The 17,174-nt window shown below is 44.5% G+C and overlaps 1 long non-coding RNA gene across 1 annotated transcript; it reads right to left on the reverse strand.

Moving 5' to 3' along the window:
- Window positions 1-11,539: 11,539 nt before the first annotated feature.
- Window positions 11,540-13,214, reverse strand: LOC141627848 (uncharacterized). Its single transcript, XR_012537072.1, has 2 exons — window positions 13,110-13,214; window positions 11,540-11,752 (listed from the first exon to the last, which is right to left on the reverse strand). It is a non-coding gene; the product is annotated as an uncharacterized LOC141627848 (long non-coding RNA).
- Window positions 13,215-17,174: the final 3,960 nt, after the last annotated feature.

Genomic DNA, 17,174 nt, shown 5'->3' on the forward strand with positions numbered 1-17,174 from the left:
AAACCGTGTATTATACACTTCAATTTCAGCCGTTTGGAAGGTCGTACCGGACCCTGTTTCTTTTTCTCCCTGTTTTTCAATCACGCGTCCGAGCTCAATTCAGGAAACAACCTGTTCGATTTTAGCCTCAAATAACGAGCTTTAACAAATTTTTCACGATAATCCAAGTTTCGGCGAATGCTGGTTTGTGGCACACCGGCACCCCCCAATTGTCTTCCGTTGGTGCTCAAACTTTCGTGGCCGCTTTATCTGACCCGAGGAACTTTCTATATGATTTCCAGAGAATTTTGTTACGGGACCCCGGAATCCCGAAAACCGTGTATTATACACTTCAACTTCAGCCGTTTGGAAGGTCGTCTGGGACCACTGTTTCTTTTTCTCCCTTTTTTCAATCACGCGTCCGAGCTCAATTCAGAATCAACTTTGTTCGATTTCACCTCAAATAACGAGCTTTATACAATTTTCACGTTACTCCGAGTTTCGGCGAATGCTGGTTTGTGGATCATCGGCACCCCCCAAATGTCTTCCGTTGGTGCTCAAACTTTGCGTGGCCGCTTTATCTGACCCGATGAACTTTCTATGTAATTTCCGGAGAATTTTGTTACGGGACCCCGGAATCTCGAAAAACCGTGTATTATACACTTCAATTTCAGCCGTTTGGAAGGTCGTACCAGACCCCGTTTCTTTTTCTCCCTGTTTTTCAATCACGCGTCCGAGCTCATTTCAGGAATCAACCTGTTCGATTTCAGACTCCAATAACGAGCTTTAACACAATTTTCACGATAATCCGAGTTTCGGCGAATGCTGGTTTGTGGCACACCGGCACCCCCAAATGTCTTCCGTTGGTGCTCAAACTTTGCGTGGCCTCTTTCTCTGACCCGATGAACTTTCTATGTAATTTCCGGAGAATTTTGTTACGGGACCCCGGAATCTCGAAAAACCGTGTATTACACACTTCAATTTCAGCCGTTCGGAAGGTCGTACCGGACCATGTTTCATTTTCTCCCTGTTTTTCAATCACGCGCCCGAGCTCATTTAAGGAATCAACCTGTTCGATTTCAGCCTAAAAAAACGAGCTTTAACACATTTTTCACGATAATCCGAGTTTCGGCGAATGCTGGTTTGTGGCACACCGGCACCCACCAAATGTCTTCCGTTGGTGCTCAAACTTTGCTTGGCCGCTTTATCTGACCCGATGAACTTTCTATGTCATTTCCGGAGAATTTTGTTCCGGGACCCCGGAATCCCGAAAAACGTGTATTATACACTTCAATTTCAGCCGTTTGGAAGGTAGTACCGGACCTTGTTTCTTTTTCTCCCTGTTTTTTCCAATCACGCGTCCAAGCTCATTTCAGAATCAACCTGTTCGATTTCAGCTCAAATAACGAGCTTTATCATATTTTCACGTTAATCCGAGTTTCGTGAATCTTTGGTTTGTGGCACACCGGCACCCCCAAATGTCTTCCGTTGGTGCTCAAACTTTGCGTGGCCGCTTTATCTGACCCGAGAACATCCAATGTGATTTCCGGAGAATTTTGTTTCGGGACCCCGGAATCCCGAAAAACCGTGTATTATATACTTCAATTTCAGCCGTTCGGAAGGTCGTCTGGGACTCTTTTCTTTTTCTCCTTTTTTTCAATCACGCGTCCGAGCTCATTTCGGGAATCAAGTCATTTCGATTTCATCCTCAAATAACGAGCTTTAACACATTTTTCACGATAATCCGAGTTTCGGCGAATCTTTGCGCTTTGGGCACACCGCACCCCCAAATGTCTTCCGTTGGTGCTCAAACTTTGCGTGGCCGCTTTCTCTGACCCGATGAACTTTCTATGTAATTTCGGAGAATTTTGTTACGGGACCCGGAATCCCGAAAAACCGTGTATTATACACTTCAATTTCAGCCGTTCGAAGGTCGTCACGGACCTGTTTCTTTTTATCCCTCGTTTTCAATCACGTGTCCGAGCTCATTTCGAATCAACCTTTTCGATTTCAAAGATCAAATAACTAGCTTTAACATATTTTTCACGATAATCCGAGTTTCAGCGAATGCTGGTTTGTGGCACACTGGCACCCCACAAATGTCTTCCGTTGGTGCTCAAACAATGCGTGGCGCGCGTTATCGACCCATTAACTTTCTATGTAATTTCCGGAGAATTTTGTTTCGGGACCCTGATCCCGAAAAACCGTGTATTATACACTTCAATTTCAAATGTTCGGAAGGTCGTGCCGGACTCTGTTTCTTTTTCTCCTGTTTTTTTCAATCACGCGTCCGAGCTCATTTCGGAATCAACTTTTTCGATTTCACCTCAAATAACGAGCTTTAACACATTTTTCACGATAATCCGAGTTTCGGCGAATGCTGGTTTGTGGCACACCGACACCCCCCAAATGTCTTCCGTTGGTGCTCAAACTTTGCGTGGCCCTTTATCTGACCCGAGGAACTTTTTATGTGATTTCCGGAAAATTTTGTTTCGGGGCCCCGGAATCCCGAAAAACCGTGTATTATACACTTCAATTTCAGCCGTTCGGAAGGTCGTACCAAACCCTGTTTCTTTTTCTCCCTATTTTTCAATCACGCGTCCGAGCTCATTTCAAAAATCAACCTGTTCGATTTCGGCCTCAAATAACGAACTTTAACACATTTTTCACGATAATCCGAGTTTCGCGAATGAATCTTTGGTTTGTGCACACCGCACCCCCAAATGTCTTCCGTTGGTGCTCAAACTTTGCGTGGCCGCTTTATCTGACCCGAGGAACTTTCTATGTGATTTCCGGAGAATTTTGTTCCGGGACCCCGGAATCCCGAAAAACCGTGTATTATACACTTCAATTTCAGCCGTTTGGAAGGTCGTACCGGACCCTGTTTCTTTTTCTCCCTGTTTTTAAATCACGCGTCCGAGCTCAATTCAGGAATAAACATGTTCGATTTCAGCCTCAAATAACGAGCTTTAACACATTTTTCACGATAATCCGAGTTTCGGCGAATGCTGGTTTGTGGCACACTGGCACCCTCCAAATGTCTTCCGTTGGTGCTCAAACTTTCGTGGCCGCTTTATCTGACCCGAGGAACTTTCTATGTGATTTCCAGAGAATTTTTTTACGGGACCCCGGAATCCCGAAAACCGTGTATTATACACTTCAATTTCAAATGCTTCGGAAGGTCGTCTGACCACGATTCTTTTTCTCCCTGTTTTTCAATCACGCATCCGAGCTCATTTTAGGAATCAACCTGTTCGATTTCAGCCTCAAATAACGAGCTTTATCACATTTTCACGCTAATCCGAGTTTCGGCGAATGCTGGTTTGTGGCACACCGGCACCCCCCAAATGTCTTCCGTTGGTGCTCAAACTTTGCGTGGCCGCTTTATCTGACCCGAGGAACTTTCTTTGTGATTTTCGGAAAATTTTGTTCCGGGACCCAAAATCCCGAAAAACCGTGTATTATACACTTCACTTTCACCGTTTGGAAGGTCGTCTGGGACCACTGTTTCTTTTTCTCCCTATTTTTCAATCACGCGTCCGAGCTCATTTCGAAATCAACCTTTGTTCGATTTCGGTCTCAAATAACGAGCTTTAACACATTTTTCACGATAATCCGAGTTTCGGCGAATTTTGGTTTGTGGCACACCGGCACCCCCAAATGTCTTCCGTTGGTGCTCAAACTATGCGTGGCCGCTTTATCGACCCGAGGAACTTTCTATGTGATTTCCGGAGAATTTTGTTCGGGACCCCTAATCCCGAAAACCGTGTATTATACTTCAATTTCACCCGTTTGGAAGGTCGTATCGGACCTGTTTTTTTTCTCCTGTTTTTAAATCACGCGTCCGAGCTCAATTCAGAATAAACATGTTCGATTTCACCTCAAATAACGAGCTTTAACACATTTTTCACGATAATCCGAGTTTCGGCGAATCTTTGGTTTGTGGGCACACCGGCACCCTCCAAATGTCTTCCGTTGGTGCTCAAACTTTCGTGGCCGCTTTATCTGACCCGAGGAACTTTCTATGTGATTTCCAGAGAATTTTTTACGGGACCCCTAATCCCGAAACCGTGTATTATACACCTCAATTTCACCGTTCGGAAGGTCGTCTGGGACCACGATTCTTTTTCTCCCGTTTTTCAATCACGCGTCCGAGCTCATTTTAGGAATCAACCTGTTCGATTTCAAATTAAATAACGAGCTTTATCACATTTTCACGCTAATCCGAGTTTCGGCGAATGCTGGTTTGTGGCACACCGGCACCCCCCAAATGTCTTCCGTTGGTGCTCAAACTTTGCGTGGCCGCTTTATCTGACCCGAGGAACTTTCTTTGTGATTTTCGGAAAATTTTGTTCCGGGACCCCGAAATCCCGAAAAACCGTGTATATACACTTCACTTTCAGCCGTTTGGAAGGTCGTACCGGACCCTGTTTCTTTTTCTCCCTGTTTTTCAATCACGCGTCCAAGCTCAATTCAGGAATCAACCTGTTCGATTTCAGCCTCAAATAACGAGCTTTATCATATTTTCACGTTAATCCGAGTTTCGGCGAATGCTGGTTTGTGGCACACCGGCACCCCCCAAATGTCTTCCGTTGGTGCTCAAACTTTGCGTGGCCGCTTTATCTGACCCGAGGAACTTTCTTTGTGATTTTCGGAAAATTTTGTTCCGGGACCCCGAAATCCCGAAAAACCGTGTATTATACACTTCACTTTCAGCCGTTTGGAAGGTCGTACCGGACCCTGTTTCTTTTTCTCCCTGTTTTTCAATCACGCGTCCAAGCTCAATTCAGGAATCAACCTGTTCGATTTCAGCCTCAAATAACGAGCTTTATCATATTTTCACGCTAATCCGAGTTTCGGCGAATGCTGGTTTGTGGCACACCGGCACCCCCCAAATGTCTTCCGTTGGTGCTCAAACTTTGCGTGGCCGCTTTATCTGACCCGAGGAACTTTCTTTGTGATTTTCGGAAAATTTTGTTCCGGGACCCCGAAATCCCGAAAAACCGTGTATTATACACTTCACTTTCAGCCGTTTGGAAGGTCGTACCGGACCCTGTTTCTTTTTCTCCCTATTTTTCAATCACGCGTCCGAGCTCATTTCAAAAATCAACCTGTTCGATTTCAGCATCAAATAACGAGCTTTAACACATTTTTCACGATAATCCGAGTTTCGGCGAATGCTGGTTTGTGGCACACGGCATCCCCCAAATGTCTTCCGTTGGTGCTCAAACTTTGCGTGGCCGTTTTATCTAACCCGATGAACTTTCTATGTGATTTCCGGAGAATTTTGTTCCAAGACCCCGGATTCCCGAAAAACCGTGTATTATACACTTCAATTTCAGCCGTTCGGAAGGTCGTACCGGACCCTGTTTCTTTTTCTCCCTGTTTTTGAATCACGCGTCCGAGCTCATTTCAGGAATCAACCTGTTCGATTTCGGCCTCAAATAACGAACTTTAACACATTTTTCACGATAATCCGAGTTTCGGCGAATGCTGGTTTGTGGCACACCGGCACCCCCCAAATGTCTTCCCTTGGTGCTCAAACTATGCGTGGCCGCTTTATCTGACCCGATGAAATTTCTATTTGATTTCCGCAAAATTTTGTTCTGGGACTCCGGAATCCCGAAAAACCGTGTATTATACACTTCAATTTCAAATGTTCGGAAGGTCGTGCGGACCATATTTCTTTTTCTCTTTGTTTTTCAATCACGCGTCCGAGCTCATTTCAGAATCAACCTGTTCGATTTCACCTCAAATAACGAGCTTTAACACATTTTTCACGATAATCCGAGTTTCGGCGAATTTTGGTTTGTGGCACACCGGCACCCCCAAATGTCTTCCGTTGGTGCTCAAACTTTGCGTGGCCGCTTTATCTGACCCGAGGAACTTTCTATGTGATTTCCGGAGAATTTTGTTCCGGGACCCCGGAATCCCGAAAAACCGTGTATTACACTTCAATTTCAGCCGTTTGGAAGGTCGTACCGGACCCTGTTTCTTTTTCTCCCTTTTTTTCAATCACGCGTCCGAGCTCAATTCAGGAATAAACATGTTCGATTTCACCTCAAATAACGAGCTTTAACACATTTTTCACGATAATCCGAGTTTCGCGAATCTTTGGTTTGTGGCACACTGGCACCCCCCAAATGTCTTCCGTTGGTGCTCAAACTTTCGTGGCCGCTTTATCTGACCCGAGGAACTTTCTATGTGATTTCCAGAGAATTTTGTTACGGGACCCCGGAATCCCGAAAACCGTGTATTATACACTTCAATTTCAAATAGTTCGGAAGGTCGTACCGGACCTCTTTTTTTCTCCTGTTTTTCAATCACGCGTCCAAGCTCAATTCAGGAATCAACCTGTTCGATTTAAGCCTCAAATAACGAGCTTTATCATATTTTCACGTTAATCCGAGTTTCGGCGAATGCTGGTTTGTGGCACACCGGCACCCCCCAAATGTCTTCCGTTGGTGCTCAAACTTTGCGTGGCCGCTTTATCTGACCCGAGGAACTTTCTTTGTGATTTTCGGAAAATTTTGTTCCGGGACCCCGAAATCCCGAAAAACCGTGTATTATACACTTCACTTTCAGCCGTTCGGAAGGTCGTACCGGACTCTGTTTCTTTTTCTCCCTGTTTTTCAATCACGCGTCCGAGCTCATTTCGGGAATCAACCTGTTCGATTTCAGCCTCAAATAACGAGCTTTAACACATTTTTCACGATAATCCGAGTTTCGGCGAATGCTGGTTTGTGGCACACCGGCACCCACCAAATGTCTTCCGTTGGTGCTCAAACTTTGCGTGGCCGCTTTATCTGACCCGAGGAACTTTTTATGTTATTTCCGGAGAATTTTGTTTCGGGACCCCGGAATCCCGAAAAACCGTGTATTATACACTTCAATTTCAGCCGCTCGGAAGGTCGTACCAGATCCTGTTTCTTTTTCTCCCTATTTTTCAATCACGCGTCCGAGCTCATTTCAAAAATCAACCTATTCGATTTCAGCATCAAATAACGAGCTTTAACACATTTTTCACGATAATCCGAGTTTCGGCGAATGCTGGTTTGTGGCACACGGCATCCCCCAAATGTCTTCCGTTGGTGCTCAAACTTTGCGTGGCCTTTTTATCTAACCCGATGAACTTTCTATGTGATTTCCGGAGAATTTTGTTCCAAGACCCCGGATTCCCGAAAAACCGTGTATTATACACTTCAATTTCAGCCGTTCGGAAGGTCGTACCGGACCCTATTTCTTTTTCTCCTTGTTTTTCAATCACGCGTCCGAGCTCATTTCAGGAATCAACCCGTTCGATTTCAGCCTCAAATAACGAGCTTTAACACACTTTTCACGATAATCCGAGTTTCGGCGAATGCTGGTTTGTGTCACACCGGCACCCCCCAAATGTCTTCCGTTGGTGCTCAAACTTTGCGTGGCCGCTTTATCTGACCCGAGGAACTTTCTATGTGATTTCCGGAAAATTTTGTTCCGGGACCCCGGAATCCCGAAAAACCGTGTATTACACTTCAATTTTAGCCGTTTGGAAGGTCGTACCGGACCCTGTTTCTTTTTCTCCCTGTTTTTCAGTCACGCGTCCGAGCTCAGTTCAGGAATAAACATGTTCAATTTCAGCCTCAAATAACGAGCTTTAACAAATTTTTCACGATAATCCGAGTTTCGACGAATGCTGGTTTGTGGCACACTGGCACCCCCCAAATGTCTTCCGTTGGTGCTCAAACTTTCGTGGCCGCTTTATCTGACCCGAGGAACTTTCTATGTGATTTCCAGAGAATTTTGTTACGGGACCCCGGAATCCCGAAAACCGTGTATTATACACTTCAATTTCAACCGTTCGGAAGGTCGTCACTGGGACCACTGTTTCTTTTTCTCCTGTTTTCAATCACGCATCCGAGCTCATTTTAGGAATCAACCTTGTTTCGATTTCACCTCAAATAACGAGCTTTATCACATTTTCACGCTAATCCGAGTTTCGGCGAATCTTTGGTTTGTGGCACACCGCACCCCCCAAATGTCTTCCGTTGGTGCTCAAACTTTGCATGGCCGCTTTATCTGACCCGAGGAACTTTCTATGTGATTTTCGGAAAATTTTGTTCCGGGACCCCGGAATCCCGAAAAACCGTGTATTATACACTTCACTTTCAGCCGTTTGGAAGGTCGTACCGGACCCTGTTTCTTTTTCTCCCTGTTTTTCAATCACGCGTCCAAGCTCAATTCAGGAAACAACCTGTTCGATTTCAGCCTCAAATAACGAGCTTTATCATATTTTCACGTTAATCCGAGTTTCGGCGAATGCTGGTTTGTGGCACACCGGCACCCCCAAATGTCTTCCGTTGGTGCTCAAACTTTGCGTGGCCGCTTTATCTGACCCGAGGAACTTTTTATGTGATTTCCGGAGAATTTTGTTTGAACCCTAATCCCGAAAAACCGTGTATTATACACTTCAATTTCAGCCGTTCGGAAGGTCGTACCGGACCCTGTTTCTTTTTCTCCCTGTTTTTGAATCACGCGTCCGAGTTCATTTCAGGAATCAACCTGTTCGATTTCGGCCTCAAATAACAATCTTTAACACATTTTTCACGATAATCCGAGTTTCGGCGAATGCTAGTTTGTGGCACACCGGCGAGTCCCAAATGTCTTCCGTTGGTGCTCAAACTATGCGTGGCCGCTTTATCTGACCCGATGAAATTTCTATGTGATTTCCGGAGAATATTGTTCCGGACCCCTAATCCCGAAACCGTGTATTATACACTTCAATTTCAAATGTTCGGAAGGTCGTCACGACCTGTTTCTTTTTCTTCCTGTTTTTCAATCACGCGTCCGAGCTTATTTCAGGAATCAACCCGTTCGATTTCAGCCTCAAATAACGAGCTTTAACACACTTTTCACGATAATCCGAGTTTCGGCGAATGCTGGTTTATGGCACACCGGCATCCCCAAAATGTCTTCCGTTGGTGCTCAAATTTTGCGTGGCCGCTTTATCTGACCCGAGGAACTTTCTTTGTGATTTCCGGAGAATTTTGTTCCGGGACCCCGGAATCCCGAAAAACCGTGTATTATACACTTCAATTTCAGCCGTTTGGAAGGTCGTACCGGATCTGTTTCTTTTTCTCCCTGTTTTTCAATCACGCATACGAGCTCATTTTAGGAATCAACCTGTTCGATTTCAGCCTCAAATAACGAGCTTTATCACATTTTCACGCTAATCCGAGTTTCGGCGAATGCTGGTTTGTGGCACACCGGCACCCCCAAATGTCTTCCGTTGGTGCTCAAACTTTGCGTGGCCGCTTTATCTGACCCGAGGAACTTTTTATGTGATTTCCGGAGAATTTTGTTTCGGGACCCCGGAATCCCGAAAAACCGTGTATTATACACTTCAATTTCAGCCGTTCGGAAGGTCGTACCGGACCCTGTTTCTTTTTCTCCCTATTTTTCAATCACGCGTCCGAGCTCATTTCAAAAATCAACCTGTTCGATTTCAGCATCAAATAACGAGCTTTAACACATTTTTCACGATAATCCGAGTTTCGGCGAATGCTGGTTTGTGGCACACGGCATCCCCCAAATGTCTTCCGTTGGTGCTCAAACTTTGCGTGGCCGTTTTATCTAACCCGATGAACTTTCTATGTGATTTCCGGAGAATTTTGTTCCAAGACCCCGGATTCCCGAAAAACCGTGTATTATACACTTCAATTTCAGCCGTTCGGAAGGTCGTACCGGACCCTATTTCTTTTTCTCCTTGTTTTTCAATCACGCGTCCGAGCTCATTTCAGGAATCAACCCGTTCGATTTCAGCCTCAAATAACGAGCTTTAACACACTTTTCACGATAATCCGAGTTTCGGCGAATGCTGGTTTGTGGCACACCGGCGAGTCCCAAATGTCTTCCGTTGGTGCTCAAACTATGAGTGGCCGCTTTATCTGACCCGATGAAATATCTATGTGATTTCCGGAGAATTTTGTTCCGGGACCCCGGAATCCCGAAAAACCGTGTATTACACTTCAATTTTAGCCGTTTGGAAGGTCGTACCGGACCCTGTTTCTTTTTCTCCCTGTTTTTCAATCACGCGTCCGAGCTCAATTCAGGAATAAACATGTTCGATTTCAGCCTCAAATAACGAGTTTTAACACATTTTTCACGATAATCCGAGTTTCGGCGAATGCTGGTTTGTGGCACACCGGCACCCCCCAAATGTCTTCCGTTGGTGCTCAAACTTTCGTGGCCGCTTTATCTGACCCGAGGAACTTTCTATGTGATTTCCAGAGAATTTTTTTACGGGACCCCGGAATCCCGAAAACCGTGTATTATACACTTCAATTTCAGCCGTTCGGAAGGTCGTACCGGACCCTGTTTCTTTTTCTCCCTGTTTTTCAATCACGCATCCGAGCTCATTTTAGGAATCAACCTGTTCGATTTCAGCCTCAAATAACGAGCTTTATCACATTTTCACGCTAATCCGAGTTTCGGCGAATGCTGGTTTGTGGCACACCGGCACCCCCCAAATGTCTTCCGTTGGTGCTCAAACTTTGCATGACCGCTTTATCTGACCCGAGGAACTTTCTATGTGATTTTCGGAAAATTTTGTTCCGGGACCCCGGAATCCCGAAAAACCGTGTATTATACACTTCACTTTCAGCCGTTTGGAAGGTCGTACCGGACCCTGTTTCTTTTTCTCCCTGTTTTTCAATCACGCGTCCAAGCTCAATTCAGGAATCAACCTGTTCGATTTCAGCCTCAAATAACGAGCTTTATCATATTTTCACGTTAATCCGAGTTTCGGCGAATGCTGGTTTGTGGCACACCGGCACCCCCAAATGTCTTCCGTTGGTGCTCAAACTTTGCGTGGCCGCTTTATCTGACCCGAGGAACTTTTTATGTGATTTCCGGAGAATTTTGTTTCGGAACCCCGGAATCCCGGAAAACCGTGTATTATACACTTCAATTTCAGCCGTTCGGAAGGTCGTACCAGACCCTGTTTCTTTTTCTTCCTGTTTTTGAATCACGCGTCCGAGTTCATTTCAGGAATCAACCTGTTCGATTTCGGCCTCAAATAACAATCTTTAACACATTTTTCACGATAATCCGAGTTTCGCGAATCTTTGGTTTGTGGCACACCGGCGAGTCCCAAATGTCTTCCGTTGGTGCTCAAACTATGCGTGGCCGCTTTATCTGACCCGATGAAATTTCTATGTGATTTCCGGAGAATATTGTTCCGGGACCCCGGAATCCAGAAAAACCGTGTATTATACACTTCAATTTCAGCCGTTCGGAAGGTCGTCTCGGACCCTTTCTTTTTCTCCTGTTTTTGAATCACGCGTCCGAGTTCATTTCAGGAATCAACCTGTTCGATTTCGGCCTCAAATAACAATCTTTAACACATTTTTCACGATAATCCGAGTTTCGGCGAATGCTGGTTTGTGGCACACCGGCGAGTCCCAAATGTCTTCCGTTGGTGCTCAAACTATGCGTGTGACACCCCTCGTTGAGGCAACTAAAAATAACTAGTAAATCGTGGCGGAAACACGAGATTTTTTAAAACTTTTAAGACTTCTAATGAAGTCCAACGCGAGGTATCACCAACACGATAAATAAGTTTAGATAGTTAGCTTTAAGTTTACAATACAAGTCTAATTATTGGGGAAAAGATATCCCACGAATTAACATAGATTCGAAAAGTAGGTGAGTCTATTATGTGATAACTAAATAAGGTCCAAGGTAAGAACTCGCTAGCTCACACGGTCTTGCCCACTTAAGCTTCATCACCAACCTGTCATTCATAATAAATATGAAAGCCACGGTCGGTGGGGAGTAACTCGGGTTCTCCCACCACAATATGTAAAAATACAAGTAATTAGGAATGTAATTAAACAAACAAGCATGAGGATAAATACTTACGGTGACGAGAGGATCATGATTAGTATACAAAATGCAATAAGAGTAGTTATGCATAAATGTGAGAAGAATAATTAGGTCCAACGGTCAAATATTGACCCAACTCAAATGTAAGACAAATTACAAAGTATAGACTCAAACAAGACAACCCTCTAGACTCCAACCTCTTGGTAGGACGACGATCATAATACGGTCCTAGTCTAAACCTGGCCAGACTCTCGGGATGGACGACACCCGATTCGACAAACGATACCAAATCGTATCCAAGACTCGAAATATGGTACACCTAACCGTGCCCGAAAGTCGAGTAACCTCAAGCGGAACCTTGTCACCTAACCGTGACCCCCGGTCCGAAAAAGGCGGAAGGAAAAATAGCCCAACTCAGAAACAATGGCACCTAACCGTGACCCAATGTCCGAGGGCAAATAAATAGGGAATGTCGAGTAGTCTCACAATGTAAAAAGTCACACTCGGTTCACAAACAAGAGTAACCACAATGGCATGATCATCACGTAAACATGTCCTAAATTGATCACTTATTAATCACGGAAAAGATACATGCGTGAATCATTGGTTAATATAAGTTATAGGCGAAGAAAAACAATCAGAGGGGTCTCAGCCGGTCAGGGGGCCGGCGGCCGGTCCACCGGCTGGGACTCCTGGCACACATTAAAACTTACAGGGGGTTCCCAGCCGGTCAGGGGACCGGCGGCCGGTCAACCGGCTGAGACCCATGGTTCATTTTTGAAAAATTGCAAAAAGGCCAAATGTTACAGAGGGTTCCCAGCCGGTCAGGGGACCGGCGGCCGGTCAACCGGCTGAGACCCACGACACACTTGAAAATTGAAACAATTTACAGAGGGTTCCCAGCCGGTCAGGGGACCGGCGGCCGGTCAACCGGCTGAGACCCACTGTACGCGTGAATCGCCAAAATCGTCTCTCAAATCATTTGCAAACAACCACAAATCGTTCCACAACAATTATTTACCTGTCCTAACATGATTCTAACCATGAAAAACAACATAATTGAGATAGAAATTCAACCAATACGGATCAAAGACAATAAAGGGTGAAACTTTTCCTTAAACATGTGAGAAATGTTATTCAAGTATTCTAATCAACATCCATTCACCACAAATCATGCAAGACAATAAATTTAACAATCATATGAGTCTAATACTACACAAATCACACAATTTTAACATAAAAGTCGAGTAACCCATCACCGTTACCTTTTTGCACTTCAATCTTCTAAAGACTCGTCAACGATGTAGCTATCCTCCTCCGGGTTGTCCAAGTTCTCCCCTAAACACAAAAATAAAGGTATTAAGTCAAGAATCTACATCCTTGTAAGATGAGAATTTCGAAATAGAGGAAAAGATGGTAACTTTCTTACTTAGAAAGAAGGGAAATGAGAAAAGGAAGAGAATGGCGCGAAAAGGAACGAGATTGGTGAAGAATTGAGTGAGATATGGTGGTTTTAGGGTTAGTAAGGGAAGGTTCAACAATGGTGGGGTGGTTGTTGGGAAATTTCAGAAATTACAAGTGAGGGAGATGAAGTTGTGAGGGTTTTAGTTGAGGTTTTGTGTAGAGAAAAGAGGGGAAAAAGGCCCATGAGTCAAGTTAAGCCCAATAACTCAAAATGAGTCGGTATCCACTAGAATTTTCGTCCCAAGTCTACTATAACTCGAGTCGGAGAATAATATTATTAAAATCTACACTATTATTACCGTTACACGGCTACGGCTATATTTTATGAAAATAAGCTTTAAATAATAATTATTTAATAAAAATTACTTAAAAGTTTATTTAAAAATATAAGGAAAGCGCGGGGTGTTACAATCATCCCACCTTTTAAAAAGTTTCGCCCTCGAAACTTGAAACGAAAAGGTATTACCTTAAGAAAACAAACTAGGGTACTTGGCACGCATGGAAGCCTCCGGCTCCCAAGTCTCTTCTTCTACATCACCACACTTCCACAAAACCTTCACCAAGGGCACCACTTTGCTCCTTAGCTTCTTCTCCTTCTTATCCAAGATACGAATCGGTCTCTCCTCGAAAGAAAGACTAGGCTCAAGCTCGGGAATCTCATTTTGCAACACATGACTAGGGTCGCTAATGTACTTCCTAAGTTGAGAAACATGAAAGACATCATGAACTTTACCCAAACCCGGGGGCAAATCCAATCTATAAGCCACGGCACCAATCCTTTTTATCACCTCATACGGTCCAATGTACTTCGGACTCAACTTCCCTTTGACTCCAAATCTCTTTACTCCTTTCATCGGGGACACCTTCAAGAACACTTTATCTCCAACTTCAAATTCCAAGGGTCGACGGCGAACATCGGCATAGGATTTTTGACGATCTTGGGCGGCTTTCATTCTTTCACGGATGAGCTTCACTTGATCAATCGTCTCGGCTAACTTGTCGGGTCCAAGATCACGAACATCACTTGCTTGGTCCCAACAAATTGGACTACGGCATTTCCTTCCATAAAGGGCTTCATAAGGGGCCATCTTGATAGAAGCATGATAACTATTGTTGTAAGAAAATTCCACCAAAGGTAAGCTCTTCTCCCAACTAGAATGAAAATCAAGGGCACAAGCACGCAACAAGTCTTCTAGAGTTTGAATTGTCCTCTCGGATTGTCCATCGGTAGCGGCATGAAAAGCGGTACTCATCAACAACTTACTACCCATAGCATCTTGCAAAGCTTTCCAAAATCTTGAACAAAACCTTGGGTCACGATCCGAAACGATCTCCTTAGGAATACCATGGTAACGAACGATCTCTTCAACATAAGCACTAGCAAGACGGTCTAAACTCCAAGTCTCTTTGATCGGAATGAACCTAGCACACTTGGTCAACCTATCCACAACAACCCATACGGCATCCTTTCCACCAACGGTCTTAGGCAAAGCCATCACAAAATCCATGGAAATGGACTCCCACTTCCATAAAGGAACATCCAACGGTTGTAGCAAACCACCGGGTCTCTTATGCTCAATCTTCACTTGTTGACAAGTAAGACATCTTCCAACATATGACACAATGTCATTCTTCATGTTAGGCCACCAAAACTGAAGCTTCAAATCTTTATACATCTTGTCTCCTCCGGGGTGAATCGAATAAGGGGATAGATGAGCTTCATCTAGAACTCTCTTCCTCAAGTCAACGGCATCGGGCACATACATGCGTCCTCGGTAACGGAGGTAACCTCTAGCATCAATCTCACAATCCTTTGCTTTCCCTTCAAGAAGCTTGGCTTGAAAACTTTTAAAGGTAGCGTCGTCCACAAGGCTATCTAGAATCTCACGGTGAAGAACGGGCTCGGCAACCATAGCACCAAGATAATCAAAACCACTCTCCACAAGTTGCAAACTCAACTTACGAAACTCGGCACAAAGGTCATCGGGAAGCACACGAATGACACTCAAGGAATGAGTAGACTTCCTACTAAGGGCATCGGCAACCACATTTGCCTTACCTTCATGATACAACAACTCCATGTCATAATCATTCACCAATTCCAACCATCGTCGTTGTCTCATATTCAAATCCTTTTGGGTGAAGATGTACCTCAAACTCTTATGGTCGGAGTAGATACGGCAATGGACTCCAATGAGGTAGTGTCTCCACATCTTCAAAGCATGAACAATGGCGGCTAACTCCAAATCATGAGTGGGATAGTTCACTTCATGAACTCTCAATTGTCGCGAAGCATAGGCAACAACTCTTCTATTTTGCATAAGAACACAACCTAAACCCATCTTAGAAGCATCACAAAACACATCAAAATCAACTCCATCCTCGGGCAAGGTCAACACGGGGGCGGTAGTCAACCTCTTCTTCAACTCTTGGAATGCATCTTCACAAGCTTCGGTCCACACAAACTTGGTCTCTTTCTTCAAAAGTTGAGTCATCGGTCTAGCAAGCTTGGAAAAATCTTTCACAAAGCGACGGTAGTAACCCGCCAAACCCAAGAAACTACGGATCTCACCAACATCGGTTGGACTCTTCCACTCAATCACGGCTTCAATCTTCGAAGGATCTACCATGACACCATCCTTAGATATCACATGGCCTAGGAAAGACACCTTAGACAACCAAAATTCACATTTGGAGAATTTGGCAAACCACTTTTGACGACGGAGGATTCCCAAAATGATACGGAGGTGATCGGCATGCTCTTCTTCGGACTTGGAAAAGATGAGGATATCGTCAATGAAGACCACAACACACTTGTCTAAGAACTCGCTAAAGGTCCGGTTCATTTGGTCCATGAAGATAGAAGGGGCATTGGTTAAACCAAAGGGCATCACCTTAAACTCGAAATGTCCATATCTCGTGCTAAAGGCGGTCTTAGGGATATCGGACTCACGAACGGGGATTTGATGATAACCGGATCTCAAATCAATCTTGGAGAAAGTAGAAGCACCTTTGAGTTGATCAAACAAATCTTCAATTCTTGGTAGAGGATACTTGTTCTTGATGGTAACACGGTTAAGCTCACGGTAGTCAATGCAAAGTCTCATGGATCCATCTTTCTTCTTCACAAAGAGAACGGGAGCACCCCAAGGCGAGGCACTAGGTCTAATGAATCCTTTCTCAATCATCTCATCAAGTTGATTTCTCAACTCCTTCAACTCGGTTGGCGCCATACGGTACGGGGCTTTAGCAATCGGTCCGGTTCCGGGTACAAGGTCGATAGAAAACTCAACATCACGCTCGGGAGGAATTCCGGGCAATTCTTGAGGAAGACATCGGGAACTCACAAACCACGGGCACTTCTTCGATCTTTGGTAAGGAAGGGGAGGTAGAAGTCACCACACAAAGAAAGATTTGGTAACCTTTCCTCCTCATACTCATCAACTTCAAAGCGGAAATCAACTTCACACCTTCTTGGGAACGGACTCCTCTATAGGACACACGAGTGCCTTGCGGACTCTTGAGGCGAATCTTTTGGTCTCTACACTCGAATCTTGCATCATACTTTGACAACCAATCCATACCCAAAATTACATCGAATTCCTCAAGGGGAAAACGAAGTAGGTTAGCGGGGAACAAGGTTCCCGAAATAGAGATAGGAATGTCGGAGAAAGTGAGGGAACAAGAGAACATCTCTCCGGAAGGTAAGGATATAGAAGTTTCCTCACTAGGAATAGGCTCAATGGCTAGTTTTTCGGAGAATTTGGAAGATATAAAAGATAAAGATGCGCCGGTATCAAATAAAATAAGGCAAGGTTGATCAAAAATTGAGAACATACCCGTAATGATATCGGGATGAGCGGCGG

The sequence above is a fragment of the Silene latifolia genome, chromosome 2 (genome assembly GCF_048544455.1).
Source record: "Silene latifolia isolate original U9 population chromosome 2, ASM4854445v1, whole genome shotgun sequence".
NCBI classification, from domain to species: domain Eukaryota; kingdom Viridiplantae; phylum Streptophyta; class Magnoliopsida; order Caryophyllales; family Caryophyllaceae; genus Silene; species Silene latifolia.